Source organism: Bombina bombina, chromosome 6, assembly GCF_027579735.1.
Source record: "Bombina bombina isolate aBomBom1 chromosome 6, aBomBom1.pri, whole genome shotgun sequence".
NCBI classification, from domain to species: Eukaryota; Metazoa; Chordata; class Amphibia; order Anura; family Bombinatoridae; genus Bombina; species Bombina bombina.
In genome coordinates this window covers 671,436,278-671,458,959 of record NC_069504.1, presented here as the reverse complement: position 1 = coordinate 671,458,959, position 22,682 = coordinate 671,436,278, and positions in this window count along the sequence as shown.

Sequence of the window (22,682 nt, the reverse complement as noted above, 5' to 3'; positions counted from 1 at the left end):
TGTTCCCTTCCTCAATTTGTTTTTGATCCGATCGTAATACATATTGTAATGACAATCTCATAAGTTAGCCGCATGTTCGTAAACACTAGACCTCCACAATCTAGGTAAACCTCATTGTTAGTATGCTATTGATTTTAAAAGTATACGTATAAGTCTTTTTGTGTTGTTTAGGAAGTTTGTAAACCATTTGTTTGTATAAGGTATATATTGGCATTGCGTAGGAAACTTGAATCTTATCTAAGGAAAGCTTATTTATATTCTGGCTATCTTCTCAGGCCTGCCATTTCTATGGCTGATGTTGCAGCTGCATCAACTTTTTAGTTGGAAAGTTTAGCGCAACAGGAAATGGATCCTGATTTGTCTAGCATTGTTCGCTTGCTTCAACATGCTAATCATTTTATCTGTGATACCATTTTTGAATCATCAAAACTGATGTTAAATATATGTCTTTAGCTATTTTAGCTAGACGAGCTTTGTGGCTCAAATATTGGAATGCTGACATGGTATCTAAGTGTATATTACTATCTCTTTCTTTCCAAGGTAATAATTTATTTGGTTCTCAGTTGGATTCAATTATTTCAACTGTCACTGGGGGAAAGGGAGTTTTTTTGCCTCAAGATAAAAGACCTAAGGGTAAATCTAAAGCTTCTAACCGTTTTTGTTCCTTTCGACAAAATAAGGAACAGAAACCTAATCCTTCCCCCAAAGAATCTGGTTCCAATTTGAAACCTTCTTCAAGTTGGAGTAAATCCAAACCATTTAAGAATCCAAAGCCAGCCCCCAAGTCTGCATGAAGGTGTGGCCCTCATTCCAGCTCAGTTGGTAGGCGCAAATTAAGATTATTGCAAGACATTTGGACAGATTCTGTCCAAAATCAATGGATTTAGAGTATTGTCTCTCAAGAGTACCAAATAGGATTCAGAATAAGACCTCCTGTGACAAGATTTCTTCTCTCACGCATCCCAGCAAATGCAGTAAAGGCTCAGGCTTTTCTTAAGTGTGTTTCAGACTTGGAACTTTCAGGGTAATCATACCAGTTCCGTTTCAGGAACAGGGTCTGGGTTTTATTCAAATCTATTCATTGTCCCAAAGAAAGAAAATTCATTCAGGCCAGTTCTGGATCTGAAAATTTTGAATCGTTTTGTGCCAACTTTCAAAATGGTGACTATAAGGACTATTCTGCCTTTTGTTCAGCAAGGGCATTATATGTCCACGATAGACTTACAGGATGCATATCTTCATATTCCGATTCATCCAGACCGCTATCAGTTTCTGAGATTCTCTTTTCTAGTCAAGCGTTACCAATTTGTCGCTCTCCTTTTTGGCCTAGCGACAGCTCCAAGAATCTTTTCAAACGTTCTCTGTGCCCTACACTCTGTATGGCACTCAGAGAATGGGTTATTGCAGTGTTACCTTATTTGGACAATATCTTGGTACTATGGCTAGATTTAAAGTTTTGCGTTAGCCGTCAAAAGCAGCGTTAAGGGGTCCTAACGCTGCTTTTGGCCGCCCGCTGGTATTTAGAGTCAGCCAGGAAAGGGTCTAACGCTCACTTCCCTACCGCGATTCCAGGCTACCGCAGATCCCCTTACGCCAATTGCGTATCCTATCTTTTCAATGGGATCTGCCTAACGCCAGTATTTGGAGTCTTGGGAGAAGTGAGCGGTAGACCCTCTACCGACAAGACTCCAGCCGCAAAAAAAAGTCAGTAGTTAAGAGCTTTATGGGCTAACGCCGGAATATAAAGCTCATAACTACTGTACTCTAAAGTACACTAACACCCATAAACTACCTATGTACCCCTAAACCGAGGCCCCCCCACATCGCCGCCTCTCTAATAATTTTTTTTAACTCCTAATCTGCTGACCGGACATCGCCGCTACCTACGTTATACTTATAAACCCCTAATCTGCGGCCCCTAACATCGCCGACCCCTATATTATATTTATTAACCCCTCATCTGCCCCCCCCCCATGTCGCCGCCACCTTATATACACTTATTAACCCCAAATCTGCCGACCGGACCGCGCCGCCACTATAATAAATGGATTAACCCCTAAACCACCGCACTCCCCGCCTCGCAAACACTAGAATAAATAGTATTAACCCCTAATCTGCCCTCCTAACATCGCCGCCACCTACCTACAATTATTAACCCCTAATCTCCTGCCCGCACCGTCGCCGCTACTATAATAAAGTTATTAACCCCTAAACATAACTCTAACCCTAACCCTAATACCCTCCTAACATAAATATAATTTATATTAAACAAAATAATATTCCTAAAATTAACTAATTTATTCCTATTTAATGCTAAATACTTACCTATAAAATAAACCCTAATATAGCTACAATATAATTAATAATTACATTGTAGCTATTTTATGATTTATTTTTATTTTACAGGCAACTAACTAGGTACAAAAGCTATTAAATAGCTACCTAGTTAAAATAAATACAAAATGACATGTAAAATAAATCCTAACCTAAGTTACAATTAAACCTAACACTACACTATCATTAAATTAATTAAATTAATTACCTACAATTACCTACTATTAAATACAATTAAATAAATTCTATAATACAAAAAAAACAAACACTAAATTACAAAAAAAAAAAAAGAATTACAATCAGTTTAAACTAATTACACCTAATCTAAGCCCCCCAAAATAAAAAACCCCCTACCCTATTCTAAAATACAAAAGTAATCAGCTCTTTTACCAGCCCTTAAAAGGGCTTTTTGTGGGACCTTTTAAGGGCTGGTCGGAACAGCCAATAGAATGCGAGTTCAATACAATTGGCTGATTGGATCAGCCAATCGTATTGAACTTAAATCTGATTGAATCAGCCAATCAGATTTTTTTACCTTAATTCCGATTGGCTGATAGAATTCTATTAGCCAATCGGAATTGAAGGGACGCCATCTTGGATGACGTCCCTTAAAGGAACCTTCATTCGTTGTTAGTCCGTCGGGGAAGAAGGATGTTCCGCGTCGGCGGGATGAAGATGGATCCGGAAGAAAGAAGATAGAAGATGCCACTTGGAAGAAGACATCGCCCGGATGGAAGACCTCTTCTTTGCCTCTTGGATCAAGACTTCGCCCGGATGGAGGACCTCTTCTTTGCCGCTTGGATCAAGACTTCTACTGGATGGAGGACATCTTCTTGCTCCGCTTGGATGAAGAATTCGGCTCGGCTGGGTGAAGACGACTCAAGGTAGGGAGATCTTCAGGGGGTTAGTGATAGGTTTTTTTAAGGGGGGTTTGGGTGGGTTAGAGTAGTGGTATGTGGGTGGTGGGTTGTAATGTTGTGGGGGTATTGTATTTTTATTTTCAGGCAAAAGAGATGATTACTTTGGGGCAAGGCCCCACAAAAAGCCCTTTTAAGGGCTGGTAAAAGAGCTGATTACTTTTGTATTTTAGAATAGGGTAGGGGATTTGTTTATTTTGGGGGGCTTTTTAATTTTATTAGGGGGCTTAGATTAGGTGTAATTAGTTTAAACTGCTTGTAATTCTTTTTTATTTTTTGTAATTTAGTGGGGTTTTTTTGTATTATAGAATAGTTTATTTAATTGTATTTAATTGTAGATAATTGTAGGTAATTTATTTAATTAATTTAATGAAAGTGTAGTGTTAGGTTTAATTGTAACTTAGGTTAGGATTTATTTTACATGTAATTTTGTATTTATTTTAACTAGGTAGCTATTAAATAGTTATTAACTATTTAATAGCTTTTGTACCTAGTTAAAATAAATACATACAAAGTTGCCTGTAAAATAAAAAATAAATCCTAAAATAACTACAATGTAATTATTAATTATATTGTAGCTATATTAGGGTTTATTTTATAGGTAAGTATTTAGTTTTAAATAGGAATAATTTGGTTAATTTTAGGAATATTATTTTGTTTAATATAAATTATATTTATGTTAGAGGGGTGTTAGGGTTAGGGTTAGAGTTATGTTTAGGGTTAATAACTTTATTATAGTAGCGGCGACAGTGCGGGCGGGAGATTAGGGGTTAATAATTGTAGGTAGGTGGCGGCGATGTTAGGGAGGGCAGATTAGGGGTTAATACTATTTATTATAGTGTTTGCGAGGTGGGAGTGCGGCGGTTTAGGGGTTAATACATTTATTATAGTGGCGGCGAGGTCCGGTCGGCAGTTTAGGGCTTAATAAATGTAGTTAAGGTGGCGGCGACGTTGGGGGGGGGGGGCAGATTAGGGAGTAATAAATATAATATAGGTGTCAGCAATGTTAGGGGCAGCAGATTAGGGGTTCATAGCTATAATGTAGGTTGCGGTGGTGTCCGGCGGGCAGATTAGGGGTTAATAAGTGTAAGGTTAGGGGTGTTTAGACTCGGGGTTCATGTTAGGGTGTTAGGTGCAGACTTAGAGAGTGTTTCCCCATAGGAAACAATGGGCTGCGTTAGGAGTTGAACGCTGCTTTTTTGCAGGTGTTAGGTTTTTTTTCAGCCATCTCAGCCCCATTGTTTCCTATGGGGATATCGTGCACGAGCACGTTTTCCCAGCTTACCGCTACCGTAAGCAACGCTGGTATTGAGAGTTGAAGTGGAGCCAAGTTAGGCTCAACGCACCCTTTTTTGAGCCTAACGCAGCCCCTCAGACAACTCTAAATACCAGCGTTGTTGGAAGGGTGCGTTGGGAAAAAAAAGCAGCGTTAGCTACGCGGGTCTTTACCAACAAAACTCTAAATCTAGCCGATAGTCTTTACATTCAGTAGAATCTCGCACAAATCAACTAGTGTTGTTTCTTCAAAGACATGGTTGGATGATCAATTTACCAAAAAGTTCCTTGATTCCTGAGACAAGGGTCACCTTTTTAGGTTTCCAGATAGATTCAGTGTCCATGACTCTGTCTCTAACAGACAAGAGATGATTAAAATTGGTTTCAGCTTATTGGAACCTTCAGTCTCAATCATTCCCTTCAGTATCTATGTGCATGGAAGTTTTAGGTCTCATGACTGCACCATCAGACGCGATCCCTTTTGCTCGTTTTCATATGAGACCTCTCCAGCTTTGTATGCTGAATCAATGGTGCAGGGATTATACAAAGATATCACAATTAATATCCTTAAATCCCAATGTTCGACATTGACATTGTTCTGACAGCACAATGGGTTTGGATATCTCAAGAGGCGAGGTTACCAATCAATATTTTAGAACTCCGTGCTATTTTCAGGGCTCTTCAGGTTTGGCCTCTGTTGAAGAGAGAACCGTTCATTTGTTTTCAGACAGACAATATCACAAATGTGGCATATGTCAATAATCAGGGTGGGACTCACAGTCCCCAAGCTATGAAAGAAGTATCTCGGATACTTGCTTGGGCAGAATCCAGCTCCTGTCTAATTTCTGTGGTTCATATCCCAGGTGTAGACAATTGGGAAGCGGATTATCTCAGCCGTCAGACTTTACATCCGGGGAAGTGGTTGCGCCATCCAGATGTGTTTTCTCAGATTGTTTAGATGTGGGGTCTTCCAGAAATAAATCTGATGGATTCCCATCTAAACAAGAAACTTCCCAGGTACCTGTCCAGGTCCAGGGATCTTCATGCAGAGGCGGTGGATGCATTAGCAGTACTTTAGTGTTACCAACCTGCTTATATTTTCCCGCCTCTAGTTCTTCTTCCAAGAGTGATCTCCAGGATCATCATGGAACAATTGTTTTTGTAGCTGGTAGCTCCAGCATAGCCTCACAGGTTTTGGTATGCGGATCTTGTTCGGATGTCCAGTTGCCAACCTTGGCCACTTCCTTTAAGACCAGACTTTCTGTCTCAAGGTCAGTTTTTCCATCAGGATTTCAAATCATTACATTTGAAGGTATTGAAATTGAACGCCTAGTGCTTAGTCATAGAGGTTTCTCTGACTCAGTGATTAATACTATGTCACAGGCTCATAAATTTGTTTCTAGGAAGATTTATTATTGAGTTTGGAAGACTTATATTTCATGGTGTTCTTCTCATAAATTCTCCTGGCATTCTTTTAGAATTCCTAGAATTTTACAGTTTCTTCAGGATGGTTTGGATAAAGGTTTGTCTGCAATTTCCTTGAAGGGACAAATCTCTGCTCTTTCTGTTTTAATTTCACACAGAAAGATTGCTAAGACTTCCTTATCTTCACTGTTTTGTTAAGGCTTTGGTCCTTATCAAGCCGGTCATTAAATCAATCTCTCCTCCTTGGAGTCTTAATTTGATTTTGAAGGCTTTACAGGCCCTCCGTTTGAGCCTATGCACTTCTTTGGACATTAAACTAATTTCTAGGAAAGTGTTGTTCCTTTTGGCCATCTCTTCTGCTACAAGAGGTTTCGGAATTATCTGCTCTTTCTTGTTAATCTCCTATTTTTGATTTTCATCAGGGATAAGGCAGGTTTTTGCAGACTTCATTTTAAATTGTTACCTAAGGTTGTGAATTCTAACAACATTAAATAGAGAAATTAGTTGTTCCCTTCTTTGTGTCCTAATCCTAAGAATTCTTTGGAGAGATCCTTACATTCTTTGGATGTTGTAAGAGCTTTGAAATATTATGTGAAGCTACTAAAGATTTCAGGAAGACTTTAAACTATTTGTTATCTTTTCTGGTTCTAGAAAAGGTCAGAAGGCTTCTGCCATTTCCTTGGCATCATGGTTAAAGCTTTTGATTCATCAGGCTTATTTGGAGTCGAGTCAGGCCCCGCCTCAGAGAATTACAGCTCATTCTACTAGATCAGTCTCCACTTTGTGAGCTTTTAAGAATGAAGCTTCAGTTGATCAGATTTGCAAAGCAGCAACTTGGTCTTTACAAATTTTGGTAGAAAAGTTTTTCAGGCAACTGTTTCAGTTTGATTCCTCTGCTAATGTTTATGTTTTTTCTTTTCATTTATGAGAATAAACTTATATTTTGGGTTGTGGATTAATTTTTTCAGCGGAAAATGGCTGTTATTATTTTTATCCATCCCTCGCTAGTGACTCTTCTGTGGATTTCCACATCTTGGGTATTACTATCCCATACATCATTAGCTCATGAACTGTTGCCAATTACATGAAAGAAAACATAATTTATGTAAGAACTTACCTGATAAATTCATTTCTTTCAAAATTGCAAGAGTCCTATGAGACCCACCCTTTTATGGTGGTTATGATTTTTTTGTATAAAGCACAATTAATTTCCAAATTCCATTTTTGTATGCTTTTTACTCCTTTTTTATCACACCCACTACTTGGCTATTTGTTAACTGAATTGTGGGTGTGGTGAGGGGTGTATTTATAGGCATTTGATGTTTGGGGAAACTTTCCCCATCCTGTAGGATTGTATATCCCATACGTCACTAGCTCATGGACTCTTGCCAATATGAAAAAAAATTAATTTATTAGGTAAGTTCTTACATAAATTATGTTTTTATAGTGTAAGGTCGGGTTACCAAAGCAACAAATTGATTTTCAAGAAATCCAACGTCAGAAGCGCTAACACGTTAACGTATACCTACAAGAAAAGAGCGACTGCACGCAATGCGCAAAATATTTCAATGGAAACCTGGTACTAAAATGGAGCCGTAAACTACTTTTAGCTGTCAGCCACTTCGGTAGCTGACAGCTCCATTTTTAACGACTCAATGGAAGCGAGCCCTTAGATGGCAATACCTTGCAGCTAAAATGACTTTTCTATTGAGCATTACTAGGTGTATCGAGTAAAGGGCATCTGTTGACAATCTTGAAGATGGTAGCTGCACATTTAGAAGGTTCCCATCAGGGGTTTGTTGCAACACAATATTTTTTTTCAATGATTTTTGTGTTTTTAATATATTCTCAAGAAATTTTAATTTAAACTAAGTGCACAAGGAAGTTTATTCCAAACAACACAAAAACAAGGGAACATATTGGAATGGTGCTGTGTATAAGAACAACTTTTTATTGGCTGAAAATATCTAAAGGAACATACACGTAAACATAATTGATGCTATAATGTAAAACATAAGGTTCCATAGACACCCTACACCAGAAACTGCTCTTGCTGTGGAAGATTCAGTATACTTCAAACTTTAACAATCCCTTTGTCACCCATTTTTTCATCATGAATGAGTAAGCTAGAAAATAATATTAATAAAAAAAGAGAAAATAATCTAACTCGCTTTTTTAACAGCCCCACAAAATCAATACACAGTAAAACAAAAAGAGTCAATTTCAGTTTTCTATGACTTCACTGCTGTTTATAATACTTCATATTGCTAATAGTTTCTGTAATTGTTAAATTTTACTCTATATGGCAATTAAAGTTTAAAATCAATGGGAAACAAGTAAAACATATGTTAACCAACAGGCGTTCTTTTCTTAAAATGTTCTTTGAGAGTTACACTTAATGGAATCAGAGGAGGGATGTGTTTATATCCTCATAAAAGCTGACCATAAAACAGATAAAAATAGGCAGGAGGGAGCTATAAAACATGACCTTGTAGGCCCCCTAAATCAATTAAACAGAGTGTACAAGGCCATACACTCTAAAACATACAACAAGATATCATTGTCTGTCTTGTACATGCTGTTACTGACATCAACAATCTAGTGCTGATTTAATAACCCCTAAACTGTAACACAATTGTTGGGTTTGTATTGATCAAAGAGTGTAAGGTTGGATGACTCCACCAGTCACACCAGTCACAACCATCTAAATTTGGTCCCCTTGGATCATCAAAGAACTTTTAGCAGCTGACTGTTAAAGTTAGCATGAAATGAGCATCTATGGATTTGTGAAAGCTCTTTTGTGTCTGGTTGCTTTAAATTATGATACAACAGCCACTCTCTTTCTAAGCTGAATTTATTTAACACTCAAATGATCAGTTTATAGCAGAAACTGTAAGCTGGATCTTGATGACCATGGTTGACTGCCCGTGATGGTTTTGAGGATCATGTTCTACCTTGTCAAATCAATACACATTGTTTTGTATTGGTAGGCTACCTTTGTATTGGGAAGTTACTAATTAGATTAACTAAAAAAAAAAAATACATTTTATTTTCAAATAAAAGTTTTTTTCTAAAAAAACACATGTAAAGCACCTTTTAAAAAAAAGTAACATTTTAGACCTTAGAGGTCTTTAGGTTTTCAAACCCAATTTTTTTCTTTCAGGATTCAGATAAAGCATGCAAATTTAAAACACTTTCTAATTTACTCCTACGGGCCTATCTAAGTGTCAACCGCAACTACGCCGGAATTCTGCATCGTAATTGTTGCCGAGATTGATCCGACCCTAATTATCAAAGCCTCAAGATCGGCAAATGTTGAAATTGTGATTTAACATACAAACTGGTGATCTCAATACGACGCAGATCGATGCCTTTACATCATTACAGATGTTTCCAAATACACATTCGGCTCTATTTGACACTTTTTGCATAAATCAATAGTTAACAGGTACGCTTGTGTCTTTTTCGTAACATCGTAACTGGTTTTCAATCTTCCACCCTTGCGGCCGTGGATGCCATTGAAATCAATGGGAGTCTGAAAGCACCAAAAGCTTATGTTCGATGCTGCCAGAGAATGAAGCATACCCATTGATTTCTATGGTAGGAAACAAGTTATGTTTACACCTAACACCCTACATAAACCCGAGTCTAAACACCCCAAATCTGCCGCCCCAACATCGCCGCCACCTACATCATTTTATTAACCCCTATTCCGCGCTCCCTGACACCGCCGACACTAACTATAACCTATTAACCCCCTTAACCGTCAGCCCCCACATTGCAAAAAAACTAATTAAGCTAGTAACACCTAAACCTAACAACCTCCTAACTTTAAATTAAATTACAACATCCTATCTTATATAAATTAAACTTACCTGTAGAATTAAAATAAACTAATTTAAACTATAATTAACCGTCCCCTAACTATTATACTACAATTAAAATTAAACTACCCAATTAAATAAAACTAAATTACATATTAAAAAAACCTAACGCTACTAAAGTATTTAAATATACCTATTAAACATTATTAAAAGTACTATATTACAAAAAAAACAAACACTGTTACAAAAAAACAACCAAATTATCAAAAATAAAAAAATGAACACCTAATAGCCCTATCAAAAAAAAGCCCCCCCCCCCCAAAATAAAAAAACCCCCTAACCTACAAATAAACTACCAATGGCCTTAAAGGGCCTTTTGTGGGGCATTGCCCCAAAGGTATCAGCTCTTTCTCCAACATTGGTGTGTCCGGTCCACGGCGTCATCCTTTACTTGTGGGTATATTCTCTTCCCCAACAGGAATATGCAAGAGCTACAGCAAAAGTTGTCCATATAGCCCCTCCCTCAGGCTCGCCCCCCAGTCATTCTCTTTGCCGCTCTGAACAAGTAGCATCTCCACAGAGATGGTGAAGAGTATGTGGTGTTTAGTTGTAGTTTTTTATTCTTCTATCAAAAGTTTGTTATTTTGAAATAGTACTGGTATGTACTATTTACTCTGAAACAGAAGAGATGAAGAGTTCTCTTTAAAAGAGGAGTATGATTTTTAGCTAGCAGTAACTAAAATCAATTGCTGTTCCCACGCAGGACTGTTGAGCCCAGAGAACTTCAGTTGGGGGAACAGTTTGCAGACTTTTCTGCTCAAGGTGATGACTAGCATTTTTCTAACAAGACTGTGTAATGCTGGAAGGCTGTCATTTTTCCCTCATGGGGATCGGTAAGCCATTTCTTAGACTCAGAAAATAAAGGCTTATTATGGGCTTTTAACTGGTGGACACTCTTAAGGGCTAAATTGATTGTTTATTTAAGTTATTTTTTAAAGTTTTGAAGTGGATTTCACACTTTTTATTATTTGGGAAACGTTTTTATCACCAGGCACTAATTAAGGACACCTTCCCAGTCAGGAAGGGCCTTTCACTGTATAGGCAGAGCCTCATTTTCGCGCCATTATTGCGCAGTCTTCTTTTGAGTGCAGGACATTGCAGCTGCATGTGAGAGGGTCTGGTATCACCGAAAACGTTCATAGAAGGCTTGAATTGGTATCGTATTCCCCCATGGGATAGGTGAAGTCGCAACAAAGGCTGTGGCTGGGACTGTAGTTGGGTTAAATTGCAAACAGCTCCAGTTTTCCGCATTTTAAGGGTTAACCAGCTTGATAATTGGGAGCAATACTTTGAATGCATTAGGACAATGTGGTGAAAATTTGGTAAAGTTGGATAATTCCTTCATAGTTTTTCACTTATTCAGTAATAAAGTGTGCCCTGTTTAACATTTAAAGAGACAGTAACGGTTTTGTTTAAAAACGGTTTTTGTGCTTTATTAACCAGTTTAAGCCTGTTTAACATGTCTGTACCTTCATATAGATCATGTTCTGTATGTATTGGAGGCCAAGGTGGTTCCCCTTTCAAATGTATGTGATAATTGTGCCATGGCGTCCAAACACAGTAAGGACACACACTTTTTAGTAAGGTTGCCCAGGATGATTCCTCAGATGAAGGAAGTAGGGATAGTTCTGCATCCTCTCCTTCATGTGTCTATACCAGTTATGCCCCGAGCCAGGCGACCCCTAGTACTTCTAGCGCGCCAATACTTGTTACTATGCAACAATTGACGGCAGTAATGGATAACTCCATAGCTAATATTTTATCCAAAATGCCAGCATTTCAGTGAAAGCGTGATTGCTCAGTTTTAAACACTGTAGAGCAGGGCGCTGATGATAATTTATCTGTCATACCCATCACACCAGTCTGAAGTGGCAGTGAGGGTGGGTTTGTCAGATGGAGACATTCTGATACAGGTAAGAATTTCTCAGCAGGCAGAACCTGATGTTGTGACATTAATTTAAATTAGAGCATCTCGCGCATTACTTTAAGGAGGTGCTATCTACTCTGGATGATTGTGACAATCTGGTCATCCCAGAAAAATTGTTGCAAGATGGACAAGTTCCTAGATGTCCCGGTGCACCCTGATGCCTTTCCGATACCTAAAGGGGTGGCGGACATAGTGAATAAGGAGTGGAGAAGCCAGGCATACCTTTTGTCCCCTCCTCCTATAATTAAGAAATTGTTCCCCATGGTCGACCCCAGGAAGGACACATGGCAAACAGTCCCTAAGGGTCGAGGGGGCGGTTTCTACTCTAGCCAAACGCACGACCATTCCCATTGAGGACAATTGTGCTTTCAAGGATCCTATGGATAATAAAATTGGAGGGTTTGCTTAAAAGGATTTTTGTACATCAAGTTACCTCCTTCAACCTATTTCGTGCATTATTCCTGTCACTACAGCGGCAATGTGGTTCTGGTTCGAGGAACTGAAAAAGTCGCTCAGTAGGGAGACTCCATATGAGGAGGTCATGGACAGAATTCACGCACTTAAGTTAGCTAATTCCTTTATTTTAGACGCCGCTTTGCAAGTTAGCGAGATTAGCGGGCGAAAAATTCAGGGTTTGCAATTGTGGCGCGTAGAGCGCTCTGGCTAAAGTCTTGGTCGGCGGATGTATCTTCCAAGACAAAATTTGCTTAATATCCCTTTCAAAGGTAAGACCCTTTTTGGGCCAGAATTGAAAGAAATTATTTCAGAAATCACTGGGGGAAAGGGCATGCCCTCCCACAAGATAGGCCTTTCAGGCTAAGAATAAGTCCAATTTTCGTTCCTTTCGCAATTTCAGGAACGGACCGGCTTCCAACTCTGCAGCCTCTAGACAAGGAGGGTAATGCCTTCCCAGACTAAACCAGCTTGGAAACCAATGCAAGGGCCTGGAACAAGGGTAAAAGGCCAAGAAGCCTGCTGCTTGCTACCAAAACAGCATGAAGGGTAGCCCCCGATCCGGGACCGGATCTAGTAAGGGGCAGACTCTCTCTCTTTGCTCAGGGCTTGGCAAGAGATGTTCAGGATCCCTGGCACTAGAAATAGTCTCTCAGGGTTATCTTCTAGAATTCAAGGAACTACCCCCAAGGGGATGGTTCCACATTTCTCACTTATCTTCAACCAAATAAAGAGACAGCATTCTTACATTGTGTAGAAGACCTGTTAAAGATGGGAGTGATACAACCCAGTTCCAATTGTGAACAAGGTCAGGGGTTTTACTCAAATCTGTTTGTCGTTCCAAAAAAGAGGGAACTTTCAGACCAATTCTGGATTTAAAAATTCTAAACTAAATTTCTCAGAGTTCCATCGTTCATAATGGAAACCATTCGAACAATTTTTACCTACAATCAGGAGGGTCAATATAAGACTACCGTGGATTTTAAAGGATCCGTATCTACATATTCCTATCCACAAAGATCATCATCAGTTCCTAAGGTTCGCCTTTCTGACAAACATTATCAAGTTTGTGGCTCTCCCATTCAGACTAGCCACTGCTCCCAGAATTTTCTTCAAAGGTGCTCGGGGTCCCTTCTCGGCGGTTTTAAGACCAAGGGGCATTGCAGTGGCACCTTATCTGGACAACATTCTAATTCAAGCGTCGTCTCTTTCCAAGGCAAAGGCTCATACAGACATTGTTCTAGCCTTTCTCAGATCTCACGGGTGGAAGGTGAACGTAGAAAAAGAGTTCACTGTCTCGTCGACAGAGTTCCCTTTTTGGGAACAATAATAGATTCTTAGAAATGATAGATCTTCTTGACAGAAGTCAGAAAGTCAAAGCTTCTAAACGCTTGTCAAGTTCTTCTATCTATTTGCAGCCTTCCATAGCTCAGTGCATGGAAGTAGTAGGGTTGATGGTTGCAGCAATGGACATAGTTCCTTTTGCTCGAATTCATCTAAGACCATTACAACTGTGCAGGCTCAAGCAGTGGAATGGGGGATCCATACAGACTTGTCTCCAAAGATTCAAGTAGACCAGATGACCAGACTCACTCCATTGGTGGTTTTTCCCAGGATCACCTGTCTCAGGGAATGAGTTTCCGCAGACCAGAGTGGGTCATTTGTCACAACCGCGCCAGTCTATTAGCTGGGGCGCGGTTCTGGGATTCACTGAAAGCTCATGGGTTTATGGTCTCGGGAAGAGTCTCTTCTCCCGATCAACATCCTGGAACTGAGAGCGATATTCAATGCTCTCCGGGCTTGGCCTCAACTAGCGAAAGGCCGGATTCATAAGATTCAGTCAGACAACATGACAACTGTAGCTTACATCAACCATCAGGGGGAACAAGGAGTTACTTGGCGATGAGAGAGGTTTCCAAAATCATCAAATGGGCGGAGGATCACTCCCTGCCACCTTTCTGCAATCCACATCCCAGGAGGAAGACAATTGGGAGGCGGATTATCTGAGTCATCAGACTTTCCATTCCAGGGGGAGGTGGGAACTCCACCCGGAGGTGTTTGCCAGTTGACTCAATTATGGGGCATTCAGACATGATCTGATGGCGTCCCGTCAGACTTCAAGGTTCCTTGCTAAGGGTCCAGATCCAGGGATCCCCAAGGCCAACTTTAGTGGATTGCTATTAGTGGCGCCTTGGTCGTTCAACCTAGCTTATGCGTTTCCACCGTTCCCTCTCCTTCCCAGGCTTGTAGCCCAGGATCAAACAGGAGAAGGCCTCGGTGATTCTGATAGCTCCTGCGTGGCCCGCGCAGGACTTGGTATGCAGACCTGGTCAATATGTCATCGGCTCCACCATGGAAGCTACCTTTGAGACAGGATCTTCTAGTACAAGGTCCATTCGAAATCCAAATCTAGTTTCTCTGCAGCTGACTGCTTTGGAAATTGAACGCTTGATTTTGTCCAAGCGTGGGTTTCTGATTCAGTGATAGATACTCTGGTCCAAGCCAGAAAACCTGTGACTAGAAAGATTTACCATAAAATATGGAAAAGATATATCTGTTGGTGTGAATCCAAGGGATTCTCCTGGAGTAAGATTAGAATTCCTAGATCCTCTCCTTTCTCACAAGAAGGTTTGGATAAGGATTGTCAGCGAGTTCTCTAAAAGGACAGATTTCTGCTTTATCTGTCTTGTTACACCAGACGACCTGGCAGCTTTGTGCCAGATTGTACAAGCTTTTTTACAGGCTTTGGTCGAATCAAGCCTGTTTACAGACCCTTGACTCCTCCTTGGAGTCTAAATTTAGTTCTTTCAGTTCTTCAAGGGGTTCCGTTTGAACATTTACATTCATAGATATCAAAGTTACTATCTTGGAAAGTTCTGTTTTTGGTTGCTATTTCTTCTGCAAGAAGAGTTTCTGAATTATCTGCTGTTGCAGTGTAATCCACCCTATCTGGTGTTCCATTCAGATAAGGTCGTTTTGCGTACTAAGCCTGGTTTTCTTCCGAAAGTTGTTTCCAACAGGAATATTAACCAGGAAATAGTTGTTTCTTCTCTGTGTCCCGAATCCAGTTTCAAAGAAGGACGTTTGTTACACAATCTAGATGTAGTTCGTGCTTTAAAGTTCTATTTAGAAGCAACTAAGGATTTTAGACAAACCTCATCTTTGTTTGTTGTTTTACTCTGGTAAGAGGGAGCGAGGACAAAAAGCTACTGCTACCTCTCTTTCTTTCTGGCTGAAAAGCATTATCCGATTGGCTTATGAGACTGCCGGACGGCAGCCTCCTGAAACGAATCACAGCCCACTCCACTAGGGCTGTGCGCTTCCACAAGGGCCTTCAAGAACGAGGGCTTCTGTTGATCAGATATGTAAGGCAGCGACTTGGTCTTCTCTGCACACTTTTGCCAATTTTACATATTTGATACTTTTGCTTCTTCGGAGGCTGTTTTTGAGAGAAAGGTTTTGCAAGCCTGTGCTGCCTTCTGTTTAGGGTAACCTGATTTGCTCCCCTCCCTTCTTCCGTGTCCTAAAGCTTTGGTATTGGTTCCCACAAGTAATGGATGATGCCGTGGACCGGACACACCATTGTTGGAGAAAACAGAAATTTATGCTTACCTGATAAATTACTTTCTCCAACGGTGTGTCCGGTCACGGCCCCGCCCTGGTTTTTATAATCAGGTTTGGAAAAATTTCTTCTCTATATACTACAGTCACCACGGCACCCTATAGTTTTCTTCTTTTTTCTCCTAACCGTCGGTCGAAATGAATGGGGGGCGGAGCCCTGAGGAGGGGCTATATGGACAGCTTTTGCTGTGCTCTTTTCCATTTCCTGTTGGGGAAGAGGAATATTCCCACAAGTAATGGATGACGCCGTGGACGGACACACCGTTGGAGAAAGTAATCAGTAAGCATAAATTCTGTTTTTACCTTTTAAAAAAAATACAAACACCCCCCAACAGTAAAACCCACCCACCCAACCAACCCCCCCTAAATAAGTTTAGCTCTTTTACTGCCCCAGACCCTAATCTAAAAATAAAACCCATCCAAAAAAACCTTAAAAAGCCTAGCACTAACCCCCCGACAATCCACTTACAGTTCTTGAAGTCCCCGCTTGAAGATCCATCCAGCTGGCAAAGTCAATATCCAGATGGCATCTTCTATCTTTATCCAGCCGGCGAAGTCCTCATCCAGGCGGCGAGAACGTCTTCATCCCAGACGGCATATTCTATCTCATCCATCCGGCGAGGAGCGGGTCCATCCTGAAGACATCGGCGCGGAGCATCCTCTTCATACGTTGTTTGCCGTACACTGGAACTTTATTGCAAGTGACGCAATACAAGATGGCGTCTTTGTATTCCTATGGCTGAAAGAATTCAATCAGCCAATAGGAATTTAGAGCTGCTAAAATCCTATTGGCTGTTCCAATCAGCCAATAGGATTGAACTCTCATCCTATTGGCTGTTCCAATCAGCCAATAGGATTGAGCTCTCATTTTATTGGCTCATTGGAACAGCCAATAGGATGAGAGCTCAATCTTATTGACTGATTTTGAGCAGCCAATACGAATTTTTAGCAGCTCTAATTCCTATTGGCTGATTGAAATCTTTCAGCCAATAGGCATGCAAGGGACACCATCTTGGATTGTGTCACTTGCATTCAAGTTCCAGTGTACGGCGGCAACCATATGAAGAGGATGCTCCACACCGGATTCTTTAGGATGGACCTGCTCCGCGCCAGCTGGATGAAGACAGAAGATAGCTGTCTGGATGAAGACTTCTTGCACCCTGGATGAGGACTTCGCCGGCTGGATGAAGATAGAAGATGCCGTTCTGGATGAATACTTCTTGCTGCATGGATTATGACATCACCGGCTGGATGGGATCCTTCAAGCGGGACCTTCAAGAACTGTAAGTAGACGTCGTGGGGTTAGTGTTAGGCTTTTTTAATGTTTTTTTGGGTTGGGTTTTATTTTTAGATTAGGGTCTGGGCAGTAAAATAGCTAAATGCCCAATACAAATGACCTTTTCAGGGCAAATGGGTTGCTTAGGTTATTTTAGATAGTTTTTTTTTTTATTTGGAGGGGTTGTTGGGTGGTGGGTTTTACTGTTGGGGGGGGGGTTTGTATTTTTGTAAAAAAATTATTTTTGATATTTATTTATTCGTAATTTAGTGTTTGGTTTTTGTAATGTTGTACTTTTAATAATGTTTAAAAGTATATTTAAATAATTTTAGTAGGGTTAGGTATTTTTTAATATGTAAATTTAGTTTATTTAAATGATAGTTTAATTTAATTGTAGTATACTAATTAGGGTATGTTACATTAATAGTTTAAATTAGTTTATTTTAATTCTACAGGTAAGTTTTAATTTATTTGAAGATAGGGATGTTTGTAATTTTAATTTAAAGTTAGAGGGTTGTTAGGTTTAGGGGGTTTAATAACTTAATTTAGTTTTTTGCGATGGGGGGGCTGAAGGTTTAGGGGTTATTAGGTTTAGTTAGTGGTGTGATGTGGGAGGCCAGAGGTTTAGGGGTTAATACGTTATTTTAGGTTGCAGCGGGATAGGGGTTACTAACTTAATTTAGGTTGCAGCTATGTCGGGGAGTGGCGGGATAGGGGGTTAAACATTTTATTATAGTGCAGCGTTTAGTGACATGTTAGAAATAAAGTTGGTAAAAACACGAATAGCAGCGTCATCGATCGAATGATAGTTAACAACAGTCCGGATGCTCATCGCCCAGTACTTGGTGCGCTTGTTTTTGACGGCTTTATTTATAAATATGGAGCATCTGTATTGAGATCCATTGGCTGCGATGTTTGACGATGTTAGGAGAGCGTATCGGACACCCACGAATGCAATATAGTTGATGCTTTTATACGTATCCCCCCTATTATAAATTTTTCTTAGAAACCTGCCTGTTTTAGGTTCAGAAATTTGCTTTAAATTGCTATGCCTCAATCTGAATCATGAAAGAAAAAATGTGGGTTTAGTATCCCTTTAAAACCTCTGTATTACTTCATAAGATCATGACGAGTCCATTAGCCAACACTCCAGGTTTACTAAGAGGAGGCAAAAACATCCTACATTCCATAGCTTTAATCCGTCCCACTTTCCAAAAATTAATAATTTTGCCTCAATGGAGTGAAGGAAATCTACAGATATAGAAAGGGATTTTCTAATTTACTTGAGACCCCCATTTCCTGCTCAGAGAGCCTAGAAAGAGGACAGGGAGATAGACAGTAGTATACAGCAGTGAAAATCTACTTCCAATGCAAAAATTCCTAGTGCTTCTTATTTAATGCTTCTGCTGTGCCCCCAGGCAAAATGTGTATTTATCAGCCACTTTCCTGGCTTAGGACCCCAATATTCAAAGCATCGACAGATCATTAAGAAACTGCCTCACTGGCCTCATTGGCCTCGCAGTCTTATGGTCTGTTGAGATATTTTAAAGAAAAGGGGCATGTCTGAGAAATGCGGGCGAGCAGCGATGTCTCTCCCATAGAAGTCAATAGGAGCGTGACGTAACCACCCGCATCGCTGATATTGCCATCTGCCGCCAGGGGATGCCCTATTTGACGTGGGCCTACACTGCACAAACAGTGCACTCACTAAAACCAAAATTAGTTTCCGTGTAGGCACACTACTTCAGGCAATGTAGTCCCGGCAGCTAATAGCTACCCTCCTCAAACCTGCACTTCACTGATTCGAAAATATCGTTCTTGTGTTGATATGTCCAAATCAAGGTGCAAACAACTCCCATTAGCATGCCTCGCTACCTCCCACCGACCACCTAGGCTACCTACATTACAGATAACCTACACTCCCCCTGCACTGCCCAGCTAAACTCCCCCTTATTGCCTACACCTACATCACTCTAACCTACGCACACCAGAACACCCAACTAAGTCCCTAATACCGCTAAACACTTATGTAACATCTAACCTACACTCCCCTGGAATGACCCAGCTAACAACCACATACTGCCTACTGTCAGAAAAAAATGACTTTCTATAATAAACTATACTAAATAATAAACCTCCCCATTATAACTATGAAGCTATGATGCTAAAATTAATAAAAAGTTTAAATAATTTGTCACAGAGATGTGCTAAAAAAACGGCAGCCAAACCGCCAAAGGGCTGGCAAAACCTTGCCGCCTATCTAGGCTTCTGGAACTCAGTGCTGGGCCGGAATTGAGACCTAGGGATACCACTTGTTTGGGGATGCTACCTTCTGGGAGGAATGGGGGAAACCCTTCAATTCCGGTACTCCATTCCTTCAGAAGGTAGCACCCCCAAACAAGGTCTTCAAAAGGATAATTAGAATTTAAATTTAAAAAAATTCTTGCTATTGGATGATTAAAATCAGCCAATAGGGATTGACTGATTTAAATCAGTCATTCAGGATTAAGTGGTACCCTATAATTAGGGGTTCTGCGCTTCGGTAATTTCAATGTCTGGTGATGACTGCATGAAGAAGAGGGCTTGCAGAAGAGAGACAAAGAAGATACAGAGCCGAGGCGGTGGAAGAGGCCCCCGAAGTCCGCCTCGCAAGATAGGCTTCCCAATGCCAGGAGCCGGGATGAAGAGAGCCCCGAAGTGGATGAAGATTGTGTAGCAAAGGTGGTGGAAGAGGCCACCGAAGTACTGCCTCCGTGAAGATGGGCCCCTGTTGCCAGGAGCTGGGACAAAGAGGGCTCAATGTTAGTTAGGATTTTTTTTAGGGTGGGTTTTTTATTTTTAAGAAAAGGTGTTTTGGTTTTTTATTTTTTATCTTCTAGGATTTTTTTTTAGATTTTCTATTTTGGGGTTGAGGGGTTACTTGTATTGTAGAGGGGGTTTAATTGTCTTTATTTATGTAAAAGAGCTGAAATCACTTTTAGGGCAATGCTCAACAGAAGCCCTTTTAAGGGCTTATTGTAATTTATTTTTATTGTTAGGTTTTAGGGGGTTTTTAGTTTTTGTTTGCCAGTGTTTTTTTTTTTATTTTATGGGGCATGTAGATTAATGTTAGGTATAATGTGTTTTTTTTATTTTGTAATGTTTTAAAAACTCTTATTTTTAGAGGGGGGTTTTGTTTAGAGGGGGTTTAGTTTAGAGGGGGGTTAGGTAGAGTAAGGCTACGATTGCATGTGGGGTTTGTGGCAGTTTAGGTTTAATTGTTATGTTATTGTAATTTAGGGGCTTTTAGTTTAGAGGAAGGGGGTTTAGGTGTTAGGTCAGTTTGTGTTTGGGGTATGTGGTGGCATAGGGTTAATAGCATACACAAGAAATCACAAATGGGGGACAGCACTTGTTATAGAAGTGCACAGAGGAGACTTATCAAGTTTAAAATAGCCATATAAAAAATAACGAAGTCCTTCAGCTCCTCAAGTTAAAAAGATCATCCGGCCAGATTACGAGTTTTACGTTATGAGCGGCTCGGTAATAACTTGCAAGTTATTTCCAACGCTCACCTTTAATAGCACTGCTATTACAGGTTTTCCAAGAACCTGCGTTAGCAGGCAATATGGTTGCGTTGAGCACCATACCGCACACAAATACCAGCGCTTGCTTTGAGCTGGTTTTACATACTCGTGCACGATTTCGAATAGACAATAATAGCGAGAGCCGACTAAAAAAAAAAGTCCTAACACCTGCAATAAATGAGCATAAAACTCTTTAACGCAGCCCCATTGATTCCTATAAGGAAAGAAAATTTATGTTTACACCTAACACCCTAACATAAACCCTGAGTCTAAACACCCCTAATCTGCTGCCCCCTGACATCGCCAACACCTACATTACACTTATTAACCCTCATCTGCTGCCCCCGACATCGCTGCTGCCTACATTACACTTATTAACCCCCTAATCTGCTGCCCAATGTCATCAGCTACCCTACATTACACTTATTAACCCCCTAATCTGCCGCCCCCAATGTAGCCGCCACCTACATAAATTTATTAACCTCCTCATCTGCGCGCCCCCCCCTAACATCCTCATCCCAATCAGCCAATAGAATGCAAGTTCAATCCTATTGTCTGATTGGATTCAGCCAACAGGATTGAAGCTCAATTCTATTGGCTGATTGCATCAGCCAATTGGATTTTTTTACCCTTTAATTCCGATTGACTGATTCTATCAGCCAATCGGAATTCAACGGGACGCCATCTTGGATGACGTCATTTAAAGGAAACTTCATTCTTCAAGAGGAGTCAAAAGAAGAGGATGCTCCGCGCCAGATGTCTTGAAGATGGAGCCGCTCCGCGTCGGAAGGATGAAGATAGAAGATGCCGTCTGGATGAAGACTTCTGCCTGCCTTCGAGGATGACTTCTTGCCGCTTGGATGAAGACTTCTCCCGGGCTTCATTGAGGGCTTCTTCCCGCTTGGATGAGGATGGGATGTCCGGTCTTCAAAAACTGTAATTGGATCTTCGGGGGTTAGTGTTAGGGTTTTTTTTAAGGGGTTTCTTGGGTGTGTTTTATTTTTAGCTTAGGAATTTTGGGCCACGAAAAAGAGCTAAATGCCCTTTTAAAGGGCAATGCCCATCCAAAATGCCTTTTCAGGGCAATGGGGAGCTTAGGTTTTTAGGTAGTTTTTTTTGGGGTGGTCGGTTGTTTGGGTGGTGGGTTTTACTGTTGGGGGGGTTGTTTGTATTTTTTTTTTACTGGTGATTTCTTTGGAGCAATGCCCCGCAAAAGGCCCCTTTAAGGGCTATTGGCAGTTTAGATTAGGCTAGTGGTTTTTTTTATTGGGGGGGCGCGAGCTTTTTTAATTTTTGATTAGGGCTATTTAGATTAGGTGTAATTTGTTTACATATTTGATAATTCTTTTTATTTTTTTGTAATTTAGTTAATTGTATTTAATTATGTAATTCATTTTAATTTAGTGTAATGTTAGGTGTTAGTGTAAGACAGGTTAGGTTTTTATTTTACAGGTAAATGTGTATTTATTTTAACTAGGTAGTTAGTAAATAGTTAATAACTATTTACTAACTAATCTACCTAGTTAAAATAAATACAAACTTAGCTGTGAAATAAAAATAAAACCTAAGATAGCTACAATGTAACTATTAGTTATATTGTAGCTAGCTTAGGGTTTATTTTATAGGTAAGTATTTAGTTTTAAATAGGAATTATTTAGGTAAAGATAGTAATTTTTTATTTTAATTATAAAATAGTAAAGATTTATTTTAATTATATTAAAGTTAGGGGGTGTTAGGGTTAGGGTTAGATTTAGTGTTAGGATTAGGGGTGTAATTAACTTTAGTATAGTGGCGGCGGTGACGTTAGGCGCGGCATATTAGGGGGTTAATAATATTTAACTAGTGTTTGCGATGCGGGAATGCAGCGGTTTAGGGGTTAATATGTTTATTATAGTGGCGGGCGATGTCCAGAGCAGCAGATTAGGGGTTAATAATTTTATTTTATTGTTTTGCGATGTGGGAGGGCCCCGGTTTAAGGGGTTAATAGGTAGTTTATGGGTGTTA